Source organism: Rhinolophus sinicus, chromosome 16 (genome assembly GCF_057876585.1).
Source record: "Rhinolophus sinicus isolate RSI-liver-muscle chromosome 16, RSI-T2T, whole genome shotgun sequence".
In the NCBI taxonomy this organism is placed as follows: domain Eukaryota; kingdom Metazoa; phylum Chordata; class Mammalia; order Chiroptera; family Rhinolophidae; genus Rhinolophus; species Rhinolophus sinicus.
Window position 1 is genome coordinate 138,744,819 of NC_142516.1, and position 13,990 is coordinate 138,758,808.

Sequence of the window (13,990 nt, forward strand, 5' to 3'; positions counted from 1 at the left end):
TGGAAACCAAACATACGTATTTTTTTTAAATTTCACAAGAAACACGCCTTTGAAATTGGGAATCAATACTCTGCATTGTTCCAACATTGTTGATACTTTGCACAGGCCAAAGTTAGGGTGCCTCTTTCATTTCTATTTCCCATCATTATTTGGAAACTGAAGGATTGGGAGGAAGAGGCAAAATCGTCATTTCCATCTAGCATGATTTTCTCTTCTATTTCTCTCTCAAAATAAATAAATAAATAAATCACAAAGTAATGTAAACTACAGCATCTATTTAGATAGCTACTACTAGAGAAACAAATATCAAAAAATAATATAATTTCTGTAAACCAGCAAAAATGGAAAACTGTTCAGAATAACCACACAGCATAAAACATTAAAATAAATACCATGAAAAATATACCTTTATCAAGCAAACAAATATAAATAAAATTAGAAGCATGTAATATTCCTAGATAGGAAAGCCATTACATATATTATAAGGATGTCAAGTCACCCTAAAATTGAAAGAAATTCCAATAAAAAGTGTAACAACAGAGTTTTTCAAATTTTAACTGTTGTATTAAACTACAAAAGTATAAACATGTAAGAAAAATAAATATTAAAGAGAAAAATAATAAAGGAGTGTATCACCGCTACATATCAAAATATACTGCATAAGACTGCACTAATTCAAATAGTGTAGAAGAGCCAGAAAACTAAAGAGTTCAATGGTATACACACAAAAACAGAAACAAAACCAAACTATTTTCTATTTTTAATTTAATATAAAAATGTATTTTAAATCAGGGAAGAAAAACTGAATTACTTAATAAATTCTGCTGAAATAATTGTTCATATTCATAATAAATAAATTTTGATACTTGTACTCACATCATGCATCTCAAAAACCTACAGAAAGATTACTGCAACAACAAAGCCATAAAAGAACCAGAGAAAGAAAAGTTTATAGATCTGGTATGAAGACAGATTTTGTAAACATGGCATCAAACTAGAAACCCTAAGGAAAATTTTGATGAATATGACAACCTAAAATTTTCATACCCTTGTATATATACAAGGGCAAATGACAAATTGTGAAAAATATTTAGAACATATACAGTACCTGAAAGGCAATTAAATATCTCAGTATGTAAAGAGGACTTGCAAATCAATAGGTAAAAACATCTTCATAGAAGAATGGACTATGGATATGAAGAGACTATGGATACATATGGACAATTCAGAAAGGCAGACCAATAAATAGCCAGTTACCATATAAAATAATGTTTTATCTTCACCAGTGACCAAAGGAATACAACCTGAAACTAGATATCATTTTTTAACGGTAAAAAAATGGCAAATATTTTTTATTTAAATAACAATATTCAGCTTGTCAAATCTAGATAGAAATCAGGAATCATTTCCATACCTTATTGATGGGTGTGTCCATTTGTGAGAAATTTCTGGAGTGCGTATTTTCAATGTGTCTCAGGTTCCTCGTAAAGGTTTACCCCCTATTGAATTAGCAGTTGTATTTTGTAATTTTTCTCCCTAAGGAAATAATCAGAAATACACACTAAGATTTTGACAAAGGATGAAAACTAATTTTCTTATATCAAACTTGGGAAATAAAAACCTAAATGTTCATCAGGAGAAGAATACTTTAAAATAAGTCAACTTAAAATTAGTAACTATGCATTTATAAGGGACCACGGAATAATATCCAAAAATCGCTTTAGAGAAGCCTTTAATGATATGGAAAAAGTCTCATGATGTAATGCTAAGTGAAAAATCTAGGATATATAATGTCTCAGACATTGTCATCTCTATTTTATCTTTAAAAATGCACTTTTCCTACAAATAGCATGCATTTATTTTTTCCAATTACAACAATCACATTCAATATAATTTTTTAAAAACAAAACTGTGAGGAAGCCTCTGCAAATGATGCATTTTGGGCCCAGGACCCAGCACGTCAAGTCCTTACTTATGTTGAAAATCTGAACGCAGAGAATCAAATAGCTTAATTTCAGGCAGTGGGTACTGTGGGCTCCACTTGTGTGGTTATCTCTATCTCTGTGAAGTATCCAAGTTACCCATCATACTCTCTTGTTCCAGAATGATGGAAGTGATCGTATTAGCAAAATGGACCTCTCTAGGTGGTCAATGGATGTCATTGCTAGGAAATGACAGTATTACAGTTGAGTTATGAATAAAACACTTAGGGTACAGAGGAACAAACAAATAATTGAAGACAGAGTATCTCAGAGGTGGGCAGTGAGGTCAACATAGAAATACTACAGGCTCGTTGTAGCAAGCAGAAACTTCTGCCTGGTTCTGGTGCCGTTGCCTGAGTTGGCCAGAACCTCCTCCAACTTCTCTGAGCCAAGCAACACCCAAGGTGTTGTGTGAACAGATTTTGTTGCATTTAGCATTGGTTATTGTAGCTTTAGGTTTTCTTTTACCTTATTCCCAAAATAGGGTTCTTTTCAGGACTCTCATCTCAGGAAGTATTTTATTTATTCCATCTGCTACTAGCAGTAGTTCTGAAAGGCTTGTTTGTTATAGTTGGGTTATATTATTTATTTTTTTCATGCTCGCTACTTTAATAATTTGACAGTTCCTCTCTTAGTTTTGCATCACATTTAAAATATTTCTGCTTCTGCTTCCTCTTGTGTAAACATTATTTCAACTTCTTCCCCATCTGTTCAATGGAAATGAGATATCACCTCCTTGATGTGAATTCTTAGAGATCATACTTTTCCCACCTATTGATATAGTCTAAAAATGTTTTCTGTTGTTGTTGAATAATAGATTGTATTTTAATGCACCTATACTTCAATGGGCTTACTTCACAAAGTATTTTTTCCTCTTGCTTTAAAAGAATATAAATTGTCTAAGACACTTAAAATTTTTCACATTTAACTGTGCCACATTTGGAAAAAGTGGTGGTGGTTGTGGATGTTGTTATCCCCAAATCATTAATTGAACATTGACTTTTTTGTTTATACATGCAAGTCTTACACAACTTTAAATCTGTTCTTAGAATCTCTGTGCTGGCATACTGGTGCTCATCCATCATAGCACGATCTCGGCTGTTTTTAATAGTAATTCAAATATTTCCAGGCTGCTGCATCCTCTTCTTTCAATGAAGGATAAGGCAGCACATCAGGGTATGTATGGCCTCACTTTGGGAAGGCAGTGTTTGGAAATGATTGGGCATGCTTAAAGATGGAGTTGTCATTCCCTGCAGCACCCAAAGGAGGCAGCCCCTTGAGGCTCACCTAGGAGCATTCAGTGTAGGGAATTCTCTATCTTCCCGCAACCAGCATTTGGGGATCTATTCTCTACACATTCTCGGCAGAACTCATTTTCTTTTGAGGGAGGGAGGAAGGATGAAACCGGAATTATTTCTAATTCCCCTCTGGTTTCAACCCTGTACATCCGCAGTCCTGCTCTCCATCTTGCCCCCATCAGGGCTCAGTCATTCCACGAATCTATCACTCAACAGATACCAAGTCAGGCCGGTTCTGTGCTGAGTCTGAGCTGGGGGCTGGGATCAGCAGTGAATAGGTGGTCCCTAAAGCTTGTTCTGGACCCACCCTGGGGCTTGGACTTGAGTCCTCCACTTCACACTCCTAGACTCTCGCCTTGGTCAATGAAGTCTTTTCTAGGCTTGTCCCCCACACCCTCCTGACTTGTAGGGCGTATCTCTTCCTTTTGCAAGCGAGTCTATTTCCCAATTATCAATGGTGAGTGGGTTCACAGCTGTACTCAACTTGGATCACAACATTAGATCTTTTCCCTGAACACTCAGTCATAAGCCCATTAGATTTTCCCTGGATTAGGCATGTATTCCATGCAGACTGAATGGTGGTGAGGGAGGCTGAGGGTTCGAGGCTGCATAAATCACTGTATTCACTTGAGACACATTGCGGACCAAGAGCAATGGCACAGTGTATAGGCAGCCAGAGTACTGTATATTCACCAGATCTATGCAGCAGCCTGTATTGCCACCTGTTTCTTGTTCCAACAGTTTTCACCTTGTGTGAACTTCACCTTGTCCACAAATCATTTTTTTATTATTATTTTTTTGTTAAGAAACTAACTCATTATCATTATGTAAAATACAAGAAAAGAAAGAGGACTAAAAACTACTTGCAATCCAACTATTACACATTAAAAAATTGCAAATATTTTTAGCTCTTCACATTTTTAATATACCATGTTTCCCTGAAAATAAGACCTAGCCAATCAGCTCTAAAGCGTTTTTTGGAGCAAAAATTAATATAAGACCCTATCTTATATTATGTTACATAAGACTGGGTCTTACAGTAAAATAAGACTGGGTCTTACGTTAATTTTTGCTCCAAAAGACGCATTAGAGCTGATTGTCCGGCTAGGTCTTATTTTCGGGGAAACACGGTATGTGTTTTATATAATTGAGATTATGCATTTTATAAAATGTTGCATCCTGCTTTTTTATTTAACATTTTATCATCAGCATCCCCCAAATCATTAAAAAGCATTATTTTCAATGGCTTTGTAATTTTGTAATATTCCATAAATTGAATATATTATGACTTAACCATTCCCCAATTGATGAATATGTATCTAATCTTTCTCTATTACATGACAGTGAAAATACTCCTGCACAGGCTTTTTTGTTTTTGTTTTTGTTTTTTTTCATTTCACATCCTTTCTTTGAGACTGATTTCTGGAAATGGAGCCAGGTTAAAGGGTGCTGACATTCTTAAGAGTGTTGATAAAAATTGTCAAGCTGCTTTAGAGTAACAAAGTTATTTTTCTCCACCCACCAGCCAGCATTTATCTTTAAAAATATTTGCTTTAAGTAATCATTAAAAGTATTTGCTAATTTGATTAAGAAGAAAAATCCTTCCCCTACTACCTCATGCTGAGTCCCTTTGATTCAGACAACCTGCTAGAAAGCGAAAAACCCATTTTCTGCCCCAATAATTTTTTTAACACAATTTTCATATCTCCTTGGATGGATTTTGAATTAAGTAAGTTGTTCCACATTTGTATTACTTTCCCTCTCCATTGAATCATTTAGATTTAAGTTCTCAGTCCTGTTGTCTCTAACCTACATCAGTGCTTAATGAGTTTCCAAAATACTCATTAGCTTGTACTCTGAAATATCTGAAATGCAAGACATTATATAAATATTGAGATGCCTAGTTCCACACTTTCCCATCCTTTTATCCCCAAGACAACTTTAAGAAGTACAACAATCAGAGAGATATCTGGAATGATTCAATAACAACAATAACAGTAGTTATTACTTTTTGAGGGTTTACTACATATCAAGTGGTATGTAAAGAGTTATACTTTATTTATTTAATCCTTACCAGAACAATGACATAAGTATTACAAGGCCATAATCTCTTATCTGAAATCCTTAGGGCCAGCTGTTTTTCAGAATCAATAACTTTTCAGATTTTAGGGAGGAAATGCTACGAAATGCTATATTATATAACATGCTGAGGCCCTGGGGCAGCAGCTTATAATCAAGCATATTAATATCTTTGTAGTAAAATGTATGAATTTTATACCAAATGAGATAAAGATTATAAATAGCCTCACATAAATTTGGGTGTTTGCCATAAAATGCCACCATATGAGAGCATATAGGAGAACATATATGTTCCTACTGTCTCTGCCATGGAAGTAGTCACCAAGCTCATTTAAAACTAGCATTCAGTCATTAACTAATAATATAAATGAGAAGGGATCTATAACACAGTTTTGTTTTTCCCCACTGGGATTCCTACCTAAACTGACACATTGACAGCTCAAAAGAGTGTAAGTGCACAGGTTTGATTTAAACATCAATTTATGGATTTGTGTCGAACTGGTGTAAGATGTGCCCTAATCAATTTCTGCCCATAGGGTCAAAGGTCAAGGAAAGGCCAATGATATCAAACCTGCTGTTTTAATTTTCATAATATATTTTGCACAGGTGATAATAAATTTAAGGAGTGAAGTACACTAACAAAAGCTAAAATCTTTCTTGACCATATGTAGAACAGGGTCCTGAGAATCAAATTTTTAAAAGAATGAAAAATCTAATAATTGAAAATAGAAACTCTAATAGAAAGGTACATAGCAGACTAGATACAGCTGAAGAGAGAATTATACGACTGGAAGACAGACCTCAATTCTCAAACACCCAGAATGGAGCAGACAGAGAAAGGAAAGAGAAGGAAAATATAGAATAAAGTTTAAAATGTATAGAACAATGTGAGAAAATGTAATATATTTCTGATCAGAATTCTAGAAGGAAAATAGAATGAGAAAGAGGCAGTATTTGAAAAGATAATAGTTGAAGCTTTTCCAATATGTTTCAAAGACATGAATCTTCGTATTTAGGATGTCCATATATCTCAAGAAGGGTAATTAAAAATAATCCATACTCAGACACATCCTAGTGAAATTAATGAATACAAATGACAAAGGGAAACTTTTTAAATGGCCAGGGAGGGAAAAAAAAAGATCCCCTCAAATGAAACAAGAATTAGAAATATAGCTGACTTCTCAACAGTAATAGGGAAAGCCAGAAGACAGTGGAATATAGCTTTAAAATTCTTGAGAAAAAAATAGATATTGACTTGAAATTATAAATCAGTTAAATGTATATCTCAAAAATGATGATGAAATAAAGACATTTCAAAAATCCCATGATTGATGCTTGTTAGAGGCACTTTTATAGGGTAATCTCTAGGAAGAGAGAAAGGATCCCCCAAAAAGATCTGAGATGCAAGGAATGTTTATCAAAGAAAATAGTAAATATGTAGACAAGTCAAAACAAACATTAGCTGTAGAAAATAATAACATATAATTTTTATGCTTAAAAATAACAAGATAGAACTAAGGAACAGAACAACTAAAACATATAATTTATAATAAAAGTACTCTAAGGTTCTTGTATCATTTATAAAAAGGGTAAATATTAGCTGTAGACTTTGTCAAGTCAAATGGCTTATGGATTATTAATATTTTAGGGTAATCAGCAACATCATAAAAATAGAATGTATTACTTCCAAAATGAATTGGAAAATGAAATGAGAGGAAAGAAAAATTCAATTAATGCAAAAGAAGGTAAGAACAGAAGGAAAGAAAACAACAAAGAAAGGCAGAATAGAATGCATGAAGAAAAATACATAAAGGAATTAAAATATATCAGTAATTATAATAAATATTAATGCATAAACTTCCTAACGAAAAGGTTAAGATTATCATGCTGAATGTTTAAAATCCCAGCTAAATATCATTTATAAGAGCTACATCTGCAATATAAGGGCATAGACAGGTAAAAAGCAAAAAGAGGGAAAAATTTGTTCCAAACAAATAACCAAAGAAATCTGGTATTGATCTATCAGTATCATTTAAAAGAGAACTGACTCTGGGTGGTGAACATACAATGTGAGATATAGATAATGTATTACAGAACTGTACACCTGAAATCTATGTAATTTTACTAACATTTGCCAACCCAATAAACTTTAATTTAAAGAAAAACATAAAATAAAATAAAAAATAAATAAAAACTTTAAGGCAAAAGGCACTGCCAGAGACATAAAAAGAAATGTTACTACATATTGATAAAGGACTCAGTTCAATAGGAAAACAACAATTCTAAGCAGTTTGTACCTAATAACACAATCTCAAAATATATAGAACAAAAATAGATGGAATTACAAGGAAAAATTAGAACATCTAGCATTCTAGAGGTAGAATTTTGAAACACCCTTGTAAATAATCAATAGACCAAGTAGACAAAAATCAGTAAACATAAAAAATAGTTGAATAACACTATTAAAAAAGTTGATGTAATAGGAATATATAGTAGAGAATTAAATGTTTTTTAATACACTCATGGAACATTTACAAATATTGATCATATACTAGGCAATAAAGAAAATTGCACCATATTTGAATGAGTTAATATGACATAGACACATAGTTTCTGACTGCAACAAAATTTTATAGATTCTAAGACAATTGTCTTTTTCAGTTTTTCGTATATCTACGTTGGGATGTGTCTTGTAATCAGTGACTTTTTAAATGGCTGTTGCCATTTTTTCCACATTTTAACACATCTGAAATCTAAATACTTCTTGTATACCATTTTAAATTCAATAAATTATGTTAAGTTCAGAATCAATAACAAAACAATTGTAAAAGAAATCCACAATCCTGTGAAGAAATACACTTTCAAAAACCTCATAGATCAAAATAATTATAGTGGAAATTAGAAAATACATAGAGCTGAACAATAATAAAAATACTAGGTATCAAGAATTGTGGGGGTGGCCGTTTAGCTCAGTTGGTTAGAGTGTTGTGCTAATAACACCAAGGTTGTGGGTTCGATTCCTGCATGGGCCACTGTGAGCTGCACCTTGGTTAAAAAAAAAAAAAAGAAGAAGAAAAGAAAGAATTGTGGGATGCAGCCAAAGTCGTGATAAGAAGAAAGTAGTCTTAAATAATATTAGAAAAGAAAAAAATGTCTGGAAATTAAAAACTATAAGAATAGCAAAATAAACCCAACAAAAAAAAAGAAATGTTGATGAACAAAATGTAATGCAGTTGAAATAAAGGTATGGGAGAAAGGATTAACAAAGCCAAAATTTGTTTTTCGAAAAAAAACTAATCAAAGTAATAAATCTCTAGAGACAATAAAGGTAAGAAGAGTGAAAATCACATATACATAGCATAAAGAAAAAAGTATATGTGTGTGTGTATATATATATATATATATATATATATATATATATATACTTTATATATGTATACTTTTTTCTTTATGCTATGTATATGTGATTTTCACTCATATATATATATGCATACATATGACAGAAATTTAAAATATCAAACAGTATGAGGAATACATTATCCATATTCAGATGGTTTATTACAGAATTTTGAGGTTGCTTTTGCATTATGAACCTTATTAATATAATTATTATATTAGCAGCTTAAAGAAACCAAGAATTAGGCTACTTCCTTTACTCTACATACAAAAACAGTGTATTAGAAGCCTACAGGAGAAAGGATTTTTTTTCTCATTTAGAAGAAAACATAGGATAACGTCTTTATTAATTTCACGTAGAGAAGCATTGTGTTTCAACTGTCTGAGTCTAAAGCCCTTGCCTACACTGCCACGTGAGATATACTTCTTTGAAAAGAAGTACTGAAAATAGGATATGGTTGATGAAATTTAAATAAAAGCTAAATCTAAAAACCACTGAGATAAAAAGCTCAAAAAATGAAGGAAAGGGGAGATTAAAACTCTGAAACCCACTAGATGTACAGTGAAAAAAATATATAAGAACAGATGAGATTAAGATTCAGGAAAAGAAAATAAATTTTAAACAAAAAAAATTATGAGGAAAAATAGGATTGAGGAAAATACTTATTAAAAGGAAAAGGTTGAATTTGATGGGAGAATTAACAAGAGCAGTAGGCTGCTGTTTAGAGTTCTGCTGCCTCAATTCAGAGCCCCCGTGAGGTGGGCAGCCATGAGGGCTGGTCAAGGAGGCCAGCAGCCATGACTACCTTTGCCACATTCTACTTAAGCTTCTCCCCCTGACACATGCGCACTCTTATCAGAGGCCACAGATCCTTCCAACAAGTATTTATTAACTTCTTCATCTATTACCTCCATACATATTTACCAAGTACCTACTGTATGCAAGGTGGGGAGCCCGCTGTTGGCACAAAAGAGACCAGATGTTCAAACAAGAAGGGGGCAGAGGAAAGCACCTCAAAATCGAGGCCACCATGTGCTACCAATATTTACTACAATAGAATTAAGAGAAAAGAGTAGACAGAGGAAAAAATTTATCATTGTCCCATAGCCTATACTTGCCTCCTTTTCAGAAAAAACAAAAATGCCAACCAATCCTGACCACACCTCTTGCATTTAGGGAGAGAAACAAGGGGAGTAGCAGAGAGTCATCCATTGTTTGTTGATCGTAGGCAATGAGAAGGAAGCAATTTGGGTGAATCATAAATAGAAATAATTTGCATGTCCTTTCATCAATCACAATGGAAATGTCTAATTGATGCATCATTATCAGAGGCTTTTCCAGGTATAATGTGTAATGTGGCATCAGTTAATTCTGTTGTGTTTTCTTTACACACTTTTTCTGTACTAATTCCTTTGTTTTACAAATCACTTCTGCATTTCTCCACTCTTTACACCTGGAGATTTATTCTTCCTGAAGATAGAATATATATATATATTTTATATATATATATATATATATATATATATATATATATATATATATATAGAGAGAGAGAGAGAGAGAGAGAGAGAGAGAGAGAGAGAGAGAGAGAGAGAGAGAGAGAATTTGTTTTTTAAATTGAGGCCAGAAGTGAAAGAGGGAATATTTCACATATTTCAAAAAATACTTTTTTCTACTAGGCAACACCTCTTCCTCTGACTTTGTCATGATTTATGCAATTCACTTTGAACTAGGATATATTTGAATAACTTTTCACTTTCATCTCCAAAACCCATATTCACAGAAGGAGAAGACCTGTGAATTTGGGAGTGAAGACCCCTAAGATTTGCTAACACATGTAGAAAAGTTTTGTTGCTTATTGCTTTAAATAAAATAATAGTTTACATGCTGTGATGTCTCTGTCACTTACCAAATGATGTAAAACAACTAAAACCATCTAAGTATACCTATAAAAATATTTAACTGTCCAATAAACACCTTTGGAAAATATTGATTTTGACAAGACAATCAGCTGCCATTGAATAAGCACATTGCCAATCAGGTGACCTAGGAAAGCAGTAGGACGATTTTTAATGGTTTATGACATCAGCTTGCTGTTTTGGGAAAATGAGTGATCTAAAAAGATCGGACAGTACTGCACAATTTGTTTTTTCGGTTGAGAGAGCAAAAACTAAAGGGAGATTTTTCTCCTTCTAACCTGTGGGCGATGAATGTCAAATTACATATTTCAGTGTAATCATTTTTAAAAGCAAGTAAGATTCTCACTCTTTCGATCAATACACCATTCAACTGGATCTCCTATAGCAAGTAAGTATCACTTACATGACTTAAGTTCTACCCACCCATGTGAACTAATTCCAGGTAGAACACAGATTACAAATACTTCAATCTCTGTGGATCAGAAAAGACAATCTGGGGAAATGCCTGACTCTTCTGAATGGAGTGGAGTCTGAAAACTTATAGCAGGATAATGATGTCCATTTTATAAGAGGGGAACTGCACAAAAATGTCTTCAATCCCAGAGTAAAGGTTGTGGTACTCTTCCTTTCTAACCAACTCAACACACCCAAAATGCAAGCCCCCAGACCCCACCCCCATGCACACACATACTCATCACACTGCACCTGAAGAACTGTATCATACTATTTTGAGATACAGGGGACATGTATCATTTATTAGCTGTGCTATCTTGTACAGTTAAAAAATATTGTGCTACCTTGTACGATTAAAAAAATTTACATGTCAAAGATAATTATACCAGTGACACTGAGCAGTTGTGAAGACTAAATGAAATAATATTTGAGAGGAACCTAACTCAGTGCCTAATACCTAGTGAGAAATCAATATATGGTAGTCATTCCTATTATAATACTAGAAGTTGTTACCATTTTAATTTCATTAGTTTTTGTCCTAAAGTGATGATTTCTGAAAAGAGGGCGAGTGATGTGACATAAGGTTTGAAGAGGTACGACTGAAAACACAAGCCTTCAAAGCCAAACTGAAGATTTAAGTGTTTATTTTAGGGGTGAGGAGAAGCTACTGGATGCTCCCACACAGAAGAGCCATAAATTCACATTTTTGGGATTTTCAGAAGGGCCCACATGCCACTGAGATTGACAGACAGATGAGCGAAGACCAGTTAGGAAACACACAGGGTCCAGGTGAGAGGTGGCAGCCTCCCAAAATAGGCGGTGGCAGTGAAGTTCAGGGAATTGCACTTTGGGGCTATTTAGAAAACAGGATTGAGACTGATTGGAGCATGTTTAGTAAAAGAAAGTGCGTTTTCTGATTTGGACAATTGAGCGGCTGGTGACTCTCTTCTGCAGAGACCATGGGAGAGGAAGGGGCTCAGTGCCTACCCTTCACCATCAATCTCAAATGGCGAGCCTGTACTCAAACCCTTGCCCCAGGATCTTCTTTCAGGGAACCTGAAGAAGACAAGGGTTATAGATAAATCCATCAGTGTAGCCCTTGGTGTCACAGTGGTAGGGTCATATTCTGAAAGCCTAAGGTCAGCAGGGGACACGTTCCCCAAATGGCTTGGACAGATGGACGCTGCAAGTCAGTCCCCAGAACCAAACCACCATTGGTGGCCTCAAGGAAGCCCAGGAAGATGAGGTTGCTCAGCTGGCCACAGGCCAAGGTAGGGGCAAAGCCAGAGAGGCACCACCAGCGGCTGCCACGAGGGAGAGCCCCCCGCCCTGAGATGGCTCAAGGCAGGGCCAGGCCAGCCGGGAGCTCAGGCAGGCAACGGGCCCAGAGCCTCACTGCTCGAAGTGCAGGCCCCGGACTCGCAGCACCAGCGCCTCCTGGGAGTTTGTTGAAAATGCAGAGTCTCAGGCCCCACCTGGGCCAAAAGAATCAGAACCTGCCTTGTAACAAGGGGCCCAGGGACTTGTGCGCACATTCAAGTTCAGAACATGAACTATAAACAAATTATTTGCAGAGAGCCTATGTTACTTCCAGATCACAGACAGATAAATGTGTGTGTGTGTGTGTCTGAGAGAGAGAGAGAGAGAGAGAGAGAGAGAGAGAGAGAGAGAGAGAGAAAGAGACATGTCCATTCCAAGTGTTTACATTTACTTACGAGTGGCATTCACCCTGAGCAATGAAGCGCTGGTGACATGACTCATGGCTCTCCTCTACACCCCCTCCAGCTCTGCTATGTTCCATTTTCCTTATATAGATTCTCATGTCTACACTGACGAAAGCCAGGGCTTCTGCTAATTATACATACCACCTCCTACACTCATAATCCTGGCACACGCTAAGCATCAAACAATAATTAAACAGCCAAAGAAGCCACAAAGAAAGCATCATTTTAAACAGGAAATGAACATTCTGCTAGTCCTGTTTAGTCCGTATGCTGGAAAGCCATATCAAGGAGTAAAGGAATCAGCGGGGAGTTCGGGATTACCAAAGCTCACCCCACTTTCCTGCCCCCGGCCTGTGCTTCACTCAGCCCTATTTGGAACACTCTGCAGCCCCAAACATGACACTCAGTCTTACCCAAAAGGCCAGTCCAAATCTGGCATCCTGTAAGAAAGTTCCCAATTTGTCAAAGTGCTATATATTTGAACCAAAACGTGAGGTATAAGCTAACAGATTTAACTAGGTTAGTACACTTCTATGTGTGGTCTTGAATGCATGAAATTTCTGAAATGTCAAGCTCATCTGTGTCTCAATGCATTCAATATTTCAAGGAGATTATCATGAAGAATACACTTGTTTATAATAAACAATTCATTAAACAGATAGTTAAACAACAAAAAATGCCTGTTTTAAATTATGATCGCCTTGCCAAGTATAAAGTTGCACGACGTGTCATTCTCTTGGGTAATTCTGAACAGCTCAAGTGCTCGTTTTGCAATGGAAACCCAGGTCCCTCTTTCTCTCATTTTCCAGAATCCCTGCTTTCTTCAGAGTAAGTGGCAATTGGGAAATTATTTAGAAGTGTTTACAAGAACAGAACAATTGCAAAAGAAGCAAGATGCTTGAAAAAAATGCTTGCCAGGACCTAAAACTAGGTAATATACACACTAATATCTGGGCAAGGAAAGTTACATGGCATCAGGCTGGACATGAGGATAAGAGGAAAAACCAGGAAGGACAACCATGTTGAGAAAACCCAGCTTGGGTAAAAGAATAGGAAGGGACTGGAAGATGTTCCGTATTACACTGGGAAAGAACCCTGACCAACCACTGGCACGATTGCCACTCCCAAGGGTCACCTC

At 35.4% G+C, this 13,990-nt stretch overlaps 1 protein-coding gene across 11 annotated transcripts in view; it reads right to left on the bottom strand.

Moving 5' to 3' along the window:
• Positions 1 to 13,990, bottom strand: part of LOC141571246 (uncharacterized) — a 581,124-nt gene that overhangs the window by 345,325 nt on the left and 221,809 nt on the right. For all 11 annotated transcript variants that reach the window (XR_016019132.1, XR_016019129.1, XR_016019130.1 and 8 more), the window contains exon 2: positions 1,415 to 1,536. The gene's annotated coding sequence lies outside the window, so the exon portion shown is untranslated. The remainder of the gene's footprint in view (positions 1 to 1,414; positions 1,537 to 13,990) is intronic.